The sequence below is a fragment of the Urocitellus parryii genome, chromosome 3 (genome assembly GCF_045843805.1).
Source record: "Urocitellus parryii isolate mUroPar1 chromosome 3, mUroPar1.hap1, whole genome shotgun sequence".
Taxonomy (NCBI): Eukaryota; Metazoa; Chordata; class Mammalia; order Rodentia; family Sciuridae; genus Urocitellus; species Urocitellus parryii.
In genome coordinates, this window is record NC_135533.1 from 39,648,329 (window position 1) to 39,664,598 (window position 16,270).

A 16,270-nucleotide genomic window follows, 5' to 3' on the forward strand; every position below is an offset into this window, starting at 1 on the left:
CAAGTTCTCCAGCGAGTTGTTTACATAGCAGGTGGACCTGACGTCAGTCTGGAGGCTCCACTGCCAATCCGAACAATATTCTATCCCGCATTTCCCCCTCCCATGAAGTTGGGGGACAGTGGGGGATAGCTGGAGTGGGGAGACAGGCATCTTAACCGGCTGGTTCCAAACCACTTTTTGGATCAACAACAACGACAACAATAACAGCGCAAAGTAAGACAAAACAAACAAGTGGCCCAGCAGTACTTCAGAATCCTCTGAGGCGTCCCTTCCCCCACCCCGCCCCTTGGAAGAGAGGCGGCCCCGCGCGCAGTGTGTGTACAGTTTGCATTGCCAACAACACGCGCGCGCGCCCGGGTGCGCGCGCCCGCTAGCGCACACATACACACACAGACCCACACACATACACACACACACACACACACACACACACACGCACGCAGATCCGGGTGGGGGGAGCGGCAGCGCGAGACAGCGCGAGCCTCCGAGAAAGCGCGAGACACGCCGGCGCGTGCAGCTCCGCGGCCGCTGCTTCGCCCCGGCTCGAGCCCCAAGCCACCCGCAGCCCGCCCGCGAAAGCCCGCTCTGGTTATTTATGCGGCGGCCGCATCCGCGGGCTGTGGCTTCCTCCGGCCCCCACCCCCGGGCGCGCCCCCCACTCGCGGCAGCAGCTGCCGGGACTCGCGCGTGGGTGTGTTGTTTGGGGGCTTCTGCCTGGGAGCCGCGGGTGCCACCTTCTGGGACGCTGCCCACCGCGTCCTCAGTCGCGGTAAGTTTCTTCGCCCTCACTCTGGCGCGCTGCACCTCCGCACCCCACCCTGTCCCAGCCACCTCCACGCCGGCCCGGGCAGCGACTTTATTCGCGCTCCTCTCACCGCCGCGGCAAAGTTTCGCCCCAGCGCCAGTGCTCCGCGCCACGGGGCGAGTGTGACATGTGTCAAATTTCGGCTCAGCGTTGGGGTCACGTTCGGGACCCAACATCACCACTTGTTGTTCTTTTTGCATTTTGCTTTGTATGGGGGAAGGGTGAGTCGAGAAAAGGGAGATTCGCTGTTGGATCAGGATTTTTAATTTTGAATAAGCAAAATGTTGCATGGTCCAGAGAGACCGCGGCTGGGGAAAAATGTGTGTCGAAACACCAGATGTGTGTTTGTTTACTCTTTTTTATTATTATTATTGTTTGTTGTCTTTTCCTCTTCTTCCCCCCCGCCCCCAGAAACAACAGTAAAAACATCTGGCGGTTTAGAAGCGCACACTATATTGATCCAACTGCTGACCTTTATTTACTCAATTGGGCAAGTGCATGCTTCTCCTCCCTAAGTTAGGTACTTAGGCGTTCATTTCAAAAGTACTTCTCTAGGAACTAGAGAGTTCAAGGGGCACTCTTGTTTCTCCTGTCAAGAAACTCCTGGCCCCTAGTGACTCTTCAGGACAACCTTACATCTCAATTGCTGCCCCTGATCGAGCTCTTACCCAGGTCCATGCTCTAGCACTGCTTGCTTCCCCCAGGGATCTGTCCTGGTTTTTACTTTTATTCCGCCTTGGACCGGACTCTTCACTCTTGGTGGGTTTGGAGTGAAATCCTGCTTTAGGGTATTTAGGGAGGGAATGTGGGAGGGGCACAGACACCTTTCGGAAAAAGGGAGAGTGTCTCCCTAGGCTTTTACCTGTAGGTCCGCGGAGGCCCGCGGGGGCAAAGCCAGGGTCTCTTAAGATCCTTCGCGCTCCGGCGGGCACGTGCGGCAGCGGTGCGGGCCAGACCCTCTCTGGCCGTGCGCGCCGCGGGTGCGTCTCTCCCCATCCCAGAGGCCAGCCTTCCCCGACCCCTCACCTCGATGTGGGCTCTCCCCTGCAGTAGGTGTTCGGGCCTCTAGCGCACGGATGAAAAGTTGTCTTACTGTTCTGACTCTGAGCTCTCTTAGGTAAGTCTCTAAGGGCACCTGGCGCGTAGGGTGACACTTTGATTAGAAGGAACAGGAAGAGAAAGGCGATGTGATGTGCAGGTCTGGGGCTTTTGAAAGCGGAACCGAAGGGCGTTTTGAATCAAGAGAGGCTGAACTGGCCACCTTGGGAGGCTCCTCAGAATCCTGAATCCCCAAGGAACTAGACCCATCTGTGTATTTGTTTACTCAGCTTTTTAACCAACAGATTTAAACCACTTAATGGACAGCTGCTATCTGTAACGCTCATATGCCTACCCCCACACACGTTTTCTTTCACCACATGTTGAAATCCAGGCAGTTGCTTGATCTTGAGGATTATTCCTGGAGTACTTAATACTGGTTGCTTCCAGGTGGGCAGGCATTGGCGACATGAAGAGCACCAAGTGGTCTGGGTGAGTTTCAGAAGGGGCGGGAAGGAGAAGAGTGTGAAAGACCTGTGGGAGTGTGTAAGGTGTGATATTTGCAGTCATCATGGATTCAGAAGTGCTGAAAAGATCTACCTCCCAACATGCCCACAGTCTACTTGGAAGAATAGTTACATAGTAGCAGATAAGCCCAAGGGAAAAAGTGACGCCCTGGTGTCAAGTAGCTGAAGTGGACGTTTTCCAACTGGAAGTATTTGGGGGAGAAAACTCTAGAAAAACTAGAAAACAAAAGTTTGCCTCGAAGGCACATCTTTGCACTGTCTCCTAACTCAGATAGTTTGGTTAGGCAGCAGTGGATACAGGGAGGAGTGTATTTAATAGCAAATCTGTGTCAGAGGTCAAATTGAATTGAAGATGAGCTTTGAGATATTTTCATCTTCAAGTTTGCATTGTGCCATACCTCAGCAAACGTTTTATGTTGTCAAAGGCCCTGTTTATCTTTTCTGTCACTATGAGTTATGGATAAGTATATTCTCAGTGTACTGGAATTTTTAAATGTAGTGTTTGTTTAATGCAGTTAAACACAATTTACAATTTTGATTTATTTGCATGTACATTCCTACAGTGAATATAAGGTTATATACACTGTGATCATTAGGGCCATAAAATTTCATATATGCTTTAGAGCTTTTTAAAGCCCCTTTTCCTTCCTTCCTTCCTTCCTTCCTTCCTTCCTTCCTTCCTTCCTTCCTTCCTTCCTTCCTTCCTTTCATCCATCCATCCATCCATCCATCACTTAACTTGACCCATATTCAGTGGTTTGGTCTGCTCAATACTTCCTTAAGAAACCCAACATTTCACTGTTTTCTTAAATAAAAGAAATGTTTACTTGCAATTAATTTACGTAGTTTTGCTAGAAACCTGATGATTCCTCTCTCTAGGTTGTGGGAGAAAAGAGCGCACTCAATATAAGATCAGCTTAAAGTTCACTTTTGAGCACACACAATAAAAGGTTTTTTCAGGAAATCATTTTTAACATTCAATTTAAATATGAATACAATAAATACTTTAGTTTTTATACATAGCTGATTAAAATGTTACCATTCCACTTTAGTGTGTATTATAACAAATGGAGCAATTAAAGGAGAAAATATACAGATAACAGTTATGAACTCCTTTGTAAATGTTTTTTTTTTTTTTCAAAATGGCCCAAATTATGCTTTGGTATATCATTTTCATAGAATTTATATTCTGGAGTGGAAAGAGGCCTTTAATTACATTATGATATGAATAAATTTGTAAACTAGTTTTGTCTGAGTAAACTGTCATTGGAGTTCTCTTTCCCTGCACTGATGATGCTGTAATTGTTTTGCTTAAAAATTTGTAATTTTCTAGGAACCTTAAATAGGGAAGAAACATACATTTTTATCTATAGATAACCTGTTATGAGAAGTAATATTCCCTTTGTAGGAGCAAGCTACCAAAAGTACAAAACAACATACCTATTAGTGTAAAGGTATGCTTATATTATGCTTTATGAAAAGCATATTTAAATACCTGGTTTGATAGAGATTTATAGGGTGATAACACTGTAATGAATGTAGTCAAACAAATTCAGCAACTATTTTTATTTCAAGAGAAGATATGAGGGATACAGAATACACTTACATAAAAAGGGTATTATTTGTGATTTTTAAAAGGATTTATAGTTGGCTCTGCCTCATCACTCTTATTATATTTTTGTGATAACAATCTCATGTTAAATCTGCTATTAGTTATAATATTGATAAAAAACAGAATGATGGGTGTGATTATATATTTTCTGCCTTTCTGAATTAAATCAGAAAGAGGTCATTGATTGTAAGAAAAGAATGTGATTTAGGACACACTTCAGAAAGAAGTTTTCTTGACATGATTGTTAGTAGACAAAATTGGAAATCCTAGTTGAATTCAGAAATGGAATCACTTCCATCACAATTACTGAATATTCATTTTTGGCATACTCAAACTATTTTTAAAGCTTTCTGATAAATAGTAGTACTTTTATCAATAAGTGAAGGGACCTAAAATGTCCTAAGCAGTGCCCAAATTAATATTGCTCCTTGATAAATGAAAGTCTGTTTCTTTTATTAGGTTCAATGAGATCTTAATATTTGTGTAAGTTTTTGAAGCAGTTTTATTGATGTGGCCTTTAATTCATAGTTCCAACAAATTGGAGCAAATCCAACCCAGAAAGAGCTGCTTGAATTCTTAAGACTTCTGTAATGGTAATTCAGGTGCTTGAAACTTTTAAAAAACATATCCTAATGTTTATGGTTGGCAGGAAGTTTAAGGCCTAATTTGAATTTTACATGGTTTTGTCTGGATCTCTTCATTCTTTGAATGCAATAAAAAATTTTTTTAGGTCTGAGTATTTATCTCTTAATATACTTGGACAAATGTTTTATCACTTATATAGTCTTTATCAAGCAAAATAATATAAGTTATTTGGGCATTTTTTCCCCCTTCATGAGGCCTATTAGGTCATTTTCATTGATTTCCTTCCAAACTTTTAGCTTCTTCATTTGTTTTTCAGAACTTTGAAATGGGTCCCACAAATATTTTTTGTTTTGTTTTCTCTTACATTTTAAACATAGAGAGAAGGGGTATCTAAAAGTGCTCTTACTTTTTTTTTTTAACCAAACATTGATTATGTGAACACTCATTATTATTGAATTATATAAATACTCATAGCATAGTCTTTCCTGTGGAAATTCTTTCCTGGTAGATATTCTTTCTTGATAAAATACATAGGTACTTCTACTTGTGTATATACTTGTCTTATTATTATGTGATATTTTTGTATATACTCTGCTCTGCCCCTTATGTTTATTCTTTCTTTGATCCAAATTTTCCAGACAAAAGAAACAAACAAAAAATAATCAGCTTTGGTAAAACGTGAAAAAACTATTATGACTAAGAAGCTAATATTAAAAAGATGCCATAGAGAGGGTTTTAGAGAATTATGTTGTATTATGTGTAACAATGGTAATATTCAAACAAAAAAAGTCAACATATATGTATGTGGTGAGGTGTTTGCAGTAGAAGTATTCATTAAAACTATTGTTTTTTTCTTTAGATAGTTGCTTTAGTAATATGCTGTTTCTTCAAATGAAGTATTATTAAGTATTTGCCTAGCGAATCTTAGAAGTATAATTTTAGTTTTATAGTTGGAGTGATCAGGTATTATGTTTATTCATACAGATATTTGCCTAGAGGCAACTTAACATATTTGTATTTAAAATGAGGTATACTGGCATCATGCTTATTTCATTTTTAAAACAATATTGTGTTTAGGTGATTTGTAGCTTATGATTCACTTTTACTTTTTCATTTTGTAATGGTGAACTTTTGTTTACTCCTTGTAAATCGTGTTATATTTGTTAAATTTTCCAACGTTCCACATACAACTTAAACTAAAAAAAATATTTTGGTTTATTTAAATTTTGAATAAATTTTTATTTAAACACTTTTTTCTTCATCTCAACTGTGGTGGAATCCCCGGTTAAACCCTTTGAATTCCTTGACATCTGAAATGTGTGTACTCAACTATAGCTTGCTTTCAGCTTCCTACTCAGTTGTACTCTTTGCTCTTCCTACTATCCACCAAGGATATCTAGAACATACCTTTGCCTTATATTGATAAATATGTCATAGGACACTGATGTCTTCATTCTTTTCTACTGTGGCAAATTATTTTCATTAGTAAGAGTGAATAAAATTTAATGTTGAAAAAGCACATTACTGTGAAGCAAATGAATTCCCAGGGGTTTAAAAGCTCTCAGCGTTTTTAGTTTATTAATGTTCCTCAATTTCCTTCAATTTCTGTCTTGGTAGACTTAAAATATATTTCATGGAAGATAATGTTAATTTAAAATTTATGTAAGTTTTTAGCAGTTTCTTTTGAAGATTTTTCTAATGTAAGTCTAAAAGATGATACCATTAGGATGTCACAGGTTTTTTTCAACAGGTTAAAGAAATTAACTTTGAATTCCCAAAACAAAGGATGCTACTAGAAAAGAACTTCAAGTTTTTTTGGTATACATTTTTTTTCTTTCTTCTCAACTTCTGTGTTATTTGATAACGTATTCTGTGAAAATGCATTCTGCCTCATTCTTATTTTCTATCATTTTGGTACATATATACAACTGTAGCCATGATTTTGCAACTTTATTTAAACCTTAAGAAAACCCAAACTTTCTTAAAGTGTATTTTGAGGAGAAGAAAAAGAAATCAATGGCAGACATATTTTGGAGAAAGCTTAACATTTCTCACTGGTAGATAGTGAGGAGAAACTTAACAGTACACTAATCCAAATATCTTAGCATCTTAGCATATGTAGACTGTCATAAAATCATCTCATTTAAAAAATGATCCCCAACATCTTTCAGAACTATTTGTCACTATTATTTCACCCAAATTTGTGTTCCAGGTTTTAGTTGATCTTTATCTGTAAGCCTGTCTCTAACTCTTCACTTTGTTTTTGTCTTTCTTTTTTGTTCTATTTTGGAGTTTGCCTCTAGTTAAATGGCAACACAATAATAATCATGTGTGTGTGTGTGTGTGCGTGTGTACACATACATGTATATATTTATATATATATATTTATTTGGTTTACATGTATATTATGTGTAATCTAATTCATATAATATACATGATATATATATATATATATATATATTTGTAAAACCACTGCTAACTATACTATGTGTAATCTAATACATAAAATATGCATGTATTATATATATATATATATATATATATATATATATATATATATATATATATATTTGTAAAACCACTGCTACCAATGTGGTCAAATACACCATTGTCTCCTACCTGAACTATTGCAGGTACCACATTATTCTTCATACAGTAGAGCGGTCTTATGTAAGCCTTCCAACAGCTGCTTATGTCTCTGCTTATGAAAGAATGAATAGCTCACTGGAGGCCTCAGATAGTACTTTAATCTGTATCATTGGATAACTTGTTTTTCATGTAATCAAAATTACTTTTCATCCTACAATCATTTGATACCATTTTACATTTGCAAAAAACTCTTCACTATTACATTGGCAGAGTCATCTCAGGTGAACTTATGTCCAGCTCAATTTTATTTATTTACTTATTTATTTTTAAAATATCTTTTATAGTTATAGTTGGACACAATGTTTTTATTTTATTTTATTTGTTTTTATGTGATGCTGAGGATCAAATCCAGAACCTTGAATGTGCTAGGCGAGTGCTCTACCACTGAGCCACTCCAGCCCCAGCTCAATTTTATACACCTTTTTTTAAAAAAATTAATTCTTGATCTGGGAAATAGTAGTACATTTAACTTTTGAAATTTAGGAGTGGATATTTATGGTTTGGAAAACAACCTCTGAATAGTTTAGTGCTTTAATATAATAATGTTTAGCATAAATTAAGTTGACATTTAATTAATTAATATATCTTACTGTAAATCACATAAGTACTGTATATAATGTTAATGGGTATACCATGAACACAACATGGACAAACTACATATTTCTGGGACTATTTGTAGTAAAAAATGGAGGGGAATGGATAGAATCAAGGTCTCTTTTGAGATTCTGGGTTTTGTAACCAACCTAGATGGCTTTACTTCATTGCACTGGATAACTCAACAGAAGTTTACAAATTTCCTTTATCCACCTACCCCCCCATAACATATACCCTTAAACAGAGCAGGTTGAAGGTTTGTGATTTGATGAAAACTTTAACTCTCCAAATTTAAAGTCCTACCTTTTAGCTTCCTCATATTGCTTGTGAATGAACTCATGAATGAATGATACAACTCTTTACATAATGCCACAAAAACCCACAAATGTTTTCTTATAACCATCATATCTTATGGATTTCCCTCAGCACTTGTTTCATATTTAAAATTAAAATAACTTGATATTTTAGTCTAAACCTCTTAAGAGTATAGAAAAGAATTTATAATGTTTTCTATTGATAATGAAGAAGAAACAGAACAGGTTTCCCTTCTTAGCCTATTTTGTGTCATTTTTCTCTTTTCCTCCTGTATGAAAATAATTCTGATATCTGTTATACCACTAGTGATGTAGGACCCTTGAGAAACTCTAAAGCAAGACAGAGTTGGGTTATATATGTAATGAACTCTCTTTTTTTTTTCCTTTAAAAAAAAATTAATGCACACCTTCTGCTCCTCTTGCCCTGCCCTTTAGATACCCAGTGCCCTCTGTGTCTCTGATTTGCTTATTCCAAGTGCCAGTGCACCCTTTCCTTGTTGCAAGTAGGAAATTTTGCATTAAACAACTTTTTGGATAACAATGTATATTAGAGTGAGAATGAAGATGAATAGTTCTGAAAAGATTATAAAAATAGCCAAGTTGGTTTACTACAAAGCTCCTATGTTAAGTGTGCAGAGGCCTGCATACAGGTACTACATCTGTATGTAACTTTTATCTGATTTTAGGTGAATCATTTCCTTCTAAATTAAAGAGACAGGGGATTAGCTTTTAGTTTACTTCTAACTAAAACAATTTACAAATCAAGTATGAAATGGAATCAAGTATGAAACTATAAAATGTCTCCTCCCTACCCTGTGCACATATGTGTGCATAAGAATGATACTTTCTTAAAAAATCCATTTAATGCAAACATAAAGTATCATAATAACTTTTCTGGTGAAGCTCAGCAGTCTCAGTTAAAATCTAAAATTTTTTTAGTTCAATTTTCTTATCCCATGAGATCACCCTCCCCTAATTGGAGCCTCTCCTTGTTTATCCAAAATGCTGAAACAAGGAGAGGTGAAGGTGGAACACATGTGGAGTTGAGCCCATCAGGATTAAGAAACAACCACCTGGCACTCTGTTACCTGAGGTTCTTGTCACTACCATTCCATAAATATTAATTCATTCACAAATTTGCCTTGGTCTTTTGAACTCAGTAATATATTTAGCTGTTCATGGCACTAACCCAGAAAGAGTGTGAAGTTTGATAAGCTGATTTTTAAACTGATTTTTTTCTTCAAATAAATAGAATGTCACTCTTTTAATGGACTTTACATGCAAAGACATACATATTGATGACCTATGTAAAATATTCGTCACCCATGTTCCAGTTTGTGTATTGCACTACAAGAAAAGAAACCAGTCCCAACTACAGGAGTACTGCATATCTTTACGGTAGCTTGTTTTAAAGAAAGTGGAAAAGAGATTTTATGTGGTGCACCAAAAATAAGAAGTTTTGTCCCAAATCTCATGAAACAACTTTCTTCTTCCCTTGGAGACTGTCAAAATGTATGAAGAGCCTCATTATGGTGGTCCCTCACTGCTTTCCTTCCCCAGATGCCACTGTGTGATGTGTGCATTCATGCTGAGCCTACAAACTCCATGAAGTGTGCCATCTCTGGCCACTTTCCTTGACTTCTTCAACCCACTGCAAATTCAGCACAACCAAAGGGAACAGAAGGCAGGTGATGTTAGTTTTTAGCAGTGATACAACTTTGCAAATATTCATATTTTAATACATTTTATCTTTCTTATATTATGGAGAATGTCTGTTGGAGTAAAAATAAAATTTGTTTGACAGACTTTATATTATCCCCAATAAAATAGTGTTAAAACTCAATTTTCTTCCTGGGCATGGTGGTGCACACCTGAAATACCAGCAGCTTGGGAAGCTGAGGGAGGAGGATCCTGATTTCAAAGCCAGCCTCAGCAAGGTTCTAAGCAACTCAGCAAGGCCCCGTCTCTAAATAAGATATAAAAAAGGGCTCTGGATGTGACTCAGAGTGTAAGTACTCCCAGGTTCAATCCCTGGTACCAAAAAACAAAAAAACAAAACAAAACAACAACAACAAAAAAAAAACACCAACTCTTGATCAGTTTCCTATACTTTCAAAAAAGTATGGCTAAAGTTTCTCTTTGACACTCTGCTTATTTTAATTTTGAGAATGTCATGATAGTCCCAATCCTATGTGCTTGCTCAAACTATCCTACAAAAAGGAAAAAGGCAGTGTGATTTGTTGTTTCTAATTGGTATTAGATTTAAGTATTTTTCTCTTTGATATTCCTCTCATTGTGTCTTGACAACATCTTGTTAGCTGAAACAAAGATAAATTCTAAAATAAGGTGAAATACATGTTTACTCATTCTACATTAAAAGAAGTTTTGTTTTTCTTCTGGAGATGACTTGTTTTTCTGTCTATGAACAAATTCAAAGGCAAATATACAATCATATTTGGTAATTAAATATAGGATACACAAATAACAGAAAAATTTGGCATTTATTTTATTATTGGGATTGCATTTGTTATAGGAAAATAATTTTAAAATAGAATGTGACTGGATAATCTTATTTTTTACATGTTAAGTATTCATGAAAAAGTGAAAGTTGTTATTTATAAAAAGTAAGCTGCTTAAATACTTGAAATTTGAATTTAAGGTAAGATATTAATTACTATATTCTAGAAATAATTCCAATAAATTTCTCTCAGTATGGTTTATTAGTTACACAGCCATATTTTAATTACCATTACAAAGTTTTAAAAATTTTTTTCATTTTTCTATTTTTAATAAAATATTATTTACATAGAATAAAATTCACCCCTTTTTAGTACATAGATCTTCATATTTTGACAAACATATAGTTGTGTAATCACCACTACAATTAAAATATAAAATAATTTCATCAACCCCCAAAATCCTCCATGTGCCTTTTACTAAGCCCTTCCTCCTGTCTTCGGGTTCCTGTGTATCCACTGATCTGTTTTCTGTCTCTTTGGTTATCTTTTCAAGTCCGGTATTTTAAATAGAATCATGTGGTATGTAGCCTTTGAATTCACTTAGCATGATGTTTCAGTTAGCTATACATTGCTATGACCTAAAGGACCAAGAAGAACAACTTAAAGGAGGAAGAGTTTATTTTGGCTCATAGTTTCAGATGTCTCAGTCCAGAGACAGCTGACTTCCTACCTCTGGGTGCAAGGTGAGGCTCAACATGGTGCAAAAAGGGCAAGATGCAGAAAGAAAGTAGCTCAGGACATGACTACTAGGAAGTGTTCGGGTGGAGAGAGTGAGCATTTTGTCCTTGAAAGCTTAGCAGGGACAAAACATAAACCCCAAAGTAACACTTCACTGACCTGTTTCCTCTACCTATACCCTACCTGCTTACAGTTACCACACAGTTGATCCGTTTCAGTGGATTAATACACTGGTTAGCTTATACCTCTCATAATCTAATCCTTCCACTTCTGAAAATTCTTGTATTGTTTTACACAAGAGCTTTTGGGGGACACCTCACATCTAAACCATAGCATTCCCCTTGAGCTCCCCCAAAGCTAATATCCAGCTCACAATTCAAAGTACATTTAGTCCATTTCCAAGAGTCCCCATAGTATTTACTGTTCCAGCATTTCTCCAAAGTCCAAGTCCAAAACCTCATCTGAGGCTCAAAGTGTACTTCTAGCTGTGAGAGTAAAGATCATAATCAAGTTACATATATCCAATATAAAATGACATAGAATAAACATGTACATTCCAAAAGGGAGATACATGGGGCATAGAAAGAATAATAGGACCAAATCAAGAATGAAATCCAGCAGCACACAAAAGTCCTGTGGCTCACATCCAGCATCTGGAACACATGCCATCCTGATATTCTCTGAGATGAGCTTGCATAGCTCCACCCATATTGTCTTGGTGGTTGCAATCCACAGGGTGTCTAATTTGACTTGTTTGCTCTGTTCTTGCAGCTTTCCTTGGCAGACATCCCACATTACTGGCATCCTTAATCTAGGAGTCTCCATTGCAGCTTTGTCTCCCTTCTTACATTTTCATGTATCACCTTCAGGAACAGCCCATAGGGACCCCAAACCTGCTATACTCTGCCTGGCCTCCAAAGCCTTCCTTTAAAATCTCAGTGGAAGCCTCCATGGCCCCCTAACTCCAACATCCTGATTCCTATAGACTGACACCATGTGGTTGATACCCAGGGCTGCTAACATCCTGAGAAATAGCCAAGTCTCCTAGTACCATGGCTTTTGCAGCTTTTGAGCACTTGGATAACTAAGCATGGTGAAACAAATTCCTAAACCCCACTGTGCAAATAGCGTAACCTTGTGGCCTCTTCTCAAATAAATTTTTATTTTTACATCCTTGAGCCTATATGGGCAGTGTCTTGTTAGTATCTGAGAAGCCCTCAAGTCATCTTTCCTGTTGTCTCTGTGCAAAGTACTCAGCATGTCATTAGTGGCTATAATATCTTTAAAAAACAGAACTTCCTTAGTCCTAGTTTTACACAGATTTGTTTTGGCCAAACTCTTTAACTTTTTCAAATCTTTCTGATTTGCTTTCTACTCCTGTTTATCACAGTAAACCTGAAAAAAAGCCACCAGCAATATCCATACCACTGTCTGAATGCTATGCTGTTCTTCCGCCACATTAATTAGTCCATTGCTTTTAAATTCAGCCTCACAGAAAGTTTCTGATATGCGCAAAATGTAGACAACTTCTTTGCCATAATAACACGAATGACCTCTCGTCCAATTTCCAATAGTGTTTCTCCACTGAAACCTCATGATTATCCTCCTCTGAAACCTCAGTCTTACTCCCAACAGTTTTATTGTCATTTTGGTCTTCTGAGCTCCTGCAGAATCACCCACTAGTCTCCATTACAACATTTTAAAGCTTTTCCATGTTGCATCTCCAAATTTTTCAAAATTCCTTACCCTGCAAGCCAGCTCCAAAGGCTTCTGAACCACATGGTCAGGTTAATCTCAGCAATGACCACACTCCTAGTAACAACTTTTGTTTTATTTAGCTTTGCATCACTGTGACCAAAAGACCCACAATTACAACTTAGAGGAGGGAAAAAATTATTTGGGGCTCATGGTTTCAAAAGTCCCAGTCCATAGATGGTTGACTCCATAGCTCTGGAACCAAAGTGAGGCAGTGGAAGGGCATAGTGCAGGGAAGCAGCTCAGAACATGGAAAGCCATGAAGTAGAGAGAAAGAGCCCTGCTCACCAGGGACAAAATATAAACCCTAAATGCACACTCGCAGTGACCTACTTCCTCCAACTACACCCTATTTGCCTACAGTTATTGCCCCATTAAATCCATATCAGTGAACTAATTCACTGACTAGCTTACACCTCTCATAATCTAATAATTTTACCTCAGAAAATTTTTGCATTGTTTCACACATGAGCTTTTGGGGAAACACCTTATATCTAAACCATAATGTGATGTATTTGAGATTAATTTATATTGCTATATGTATCATTTTGCCTTTGCAAGGATGTATTTGGTTTTTCCTACCATAATTTATTAGGAGTTTGGTATGAAGACAGGTTAATAATTTCTAAGGTTAAGAATTTATCTTGGAGTGTTCACCATCAATAATTCTCTACCCATTCTCACTTCAACCTCCAATCTCTCTTTCACTTCCTTCTGTTCTCATACTTTGTGATGGGTCTTTATTGTTTGTGCCTATGTAATCCTTGCCATCTTTTTGGCTAACTGAAAGATTTAAGACCCATTGATGTAGATAGTTCTTAAGAAAGAAGCTCATTTTCAGGTGTTTAATAATGTTCATTCGTATATTCATTCTTCAACCACGGACATCCTTTGGTTTCTCTACATGGCAAAATAAGTAGGAAGGGTCCAGAAATTAAGCATAGAGTTGCAAGGAAATTTGAAATTATACTATGTCTAATATTCCTTCTAAGCCAGATGTGGGGGTGGGGGTGTAGTTGTTACCTGAGAGTGTCTGTCGAAATGCTTATGGACTACAGCTTGTATAAAGAAGGCATAACCAGAAGGTCAGATTGCATACAAAATGAAAATTTAAGAAAAAAAATTTCATTTTGAAGGGGCTTAGTTGAAGAACAGAAACATAAGGAGACAAGATGATTAAAAATATTCAAGAAGGGGCTGGGATTGTGGCTCAGTGGCAGAGCACTTGCCTCGCACATGTGAGGGACTGGGTTTGATCCTCAGCACCACATAAAAATAAATAAACAAAATAAAGATATTTAAAAAAATATTCAAGAAGCATGAAGAAATTACTTGTATGTTTGCTTTGTTTTTGTATGGACAAGAAATTCAAAGACATCTGAATGGGCAAGAGGCGGTATCAATTGGTAGTTCTGGCTAGTGGCTTTCAAAAACTTGCACAAACGAAAAACTTATCATAATATCCAACATTTGAAAAAATTTAATTAATAGAATATTCTTGATTACTTTGAATTGGAATTAATTGGAATTATCCAGGTTTGATGCCATATATCTGCATAGCATATTTCACATATAAAACATGTCTGAAAAGGTGTCATTCCCAATACATTTCTTTCTCCATTGAAAGAAAGTCAAGTATCTCTAATTATTCTTTATGTACTAAAAATAATCTGGTTTTCCTAAATATTAATATTTGCTCAAGCTTTTCTTTATAATGTTGTATTTGGAGCTAAACACCATACTGTAGATGAGATCTAACCAACATATGTTAGGAAATTAATTTTTTAGACATGTTAAATCATTAATAGAACTGTTATTCATTTCATATAAATTGTAATTAATGTCCATTTAAATAGTTTATTTTTGAAATAAGATTTGGACCTTGGTTAAATGGTTGAATAGAGTCTATTCAACTTTAAAAAAATATTGAGCAGAACATTGTTAGTGATATATATTTGAAACTTAATCATAATTATCATCATAATAATAATGTTAACATTTACCAGACATTTTAATGTAGGTACTTTTATAAGCACTTTGTATGTATTAATTCATTTAATCCTCATAATGCTTTTATAAGGAGATTTTATCCCCATTTTACAAATGACTAAGCTGAGTCACATATTTTCAAGAACTCTAAAATCCTGGAATTTTATACTACTTGTAAGCTAACAAACTAGACAGTCACTGTTTTGTTGCTGTTTGTAGAAGACACAAGACTCCTGGGTCAGAAGTAGAGGACCCTATTACTTACCATGCAGCAGGCAGCATGAACTTCATGTTTGATTTGGTTCCCTTGTCCCCCAGGTCTCACAGGGGCTCTGCAGAATGGCTTTGGTTGATGTTGCATCCAAAATGAAAAACCTCTAGTTTAGGAAATCTAATCTCTTATAATAGACTGAGCAAACTTGTTCCTTGTTCTAGAAGGAGACAGTGTCTCTATATTCCAAGGCTTTGTATTAAAAAAGATACATGGCAAGATAGTACAGGGGCTGGGTTTGTGGCTTAGTGGTAAGGCACTTGCCTAGTATGCATGAGGTCCTGGGTTAGATCCCAGAACCACACCCATATATACATACAAAGTGCAGAACAAAAACTGACAGTGCCCCTGCTTGCAAAACATGCAAAGATAGGAGAGGCCTGTGGAAATTTGCCTCTCATCTCAGATGTTAAGAGACATTCCAAGGTTAAACAAGTAATGAGTGGACTAAATCCAAGTTGGCCACAAGAGATTTTCTCCATACTTTTCTTGATTCAGATATTGTGCAGTTAAGACATTTCTCTGATCCACTTACCTAGTAACAATGTGGGAAAAGGAAACAAGGTTTGGCATGGCTTATTTTTTTTTAAAAAATCCATGGCAGTTTTTTTTTTTTTTTAATGTAAGTACTCACAAACCATCTGTTTAATAACCTGTTCTAGAATTTTGTTGTGGAATAGTATCAAGCTCACTGATCTTGGTTTTCTAGAATCCTTTTAACTTAAAAAGAAAATACAGGCTCTTTTGCCACTAGTATGTATTGTGTCTCTTCTCTTGTTTGTAATTCTTTTGAGTTTATCAACTGTGGTTCTATTATAAAACTTATGAACTTTTTTTTTTTTTTTAAATCTGTCATTCACTGGTCCTGTAATACCTGGACTTATTTAAAGAGACTTGTCCTCTGATTAATTCCTGAACTTTGATTTTCTTGTTA

At 36.8% G+C, this 16,270-nt stretch overlaps 1 protein-coding gene across 1 annotated transcript in view; it reads left to right on the plus strand.

The window, feature by feature from the left end:
* Positions 1 to 489: 489 nt before the first annotated feature.
* The window catches only part of Foxp2 (forkhead box P2), a 544,876-nt gene continuing 529,095 nt past the window's right edge, over positions 490 to 16,270 (plus strand). Inside the window, exon 1 of the mRNA XM_026408891.2 lies at positions 490 to 769. The gene's annotated coding sequence lies outside the window, so the exon portion shown is untranslated. The remainder of the gene's footprint in view (positions 770 to 16,270) is intronic.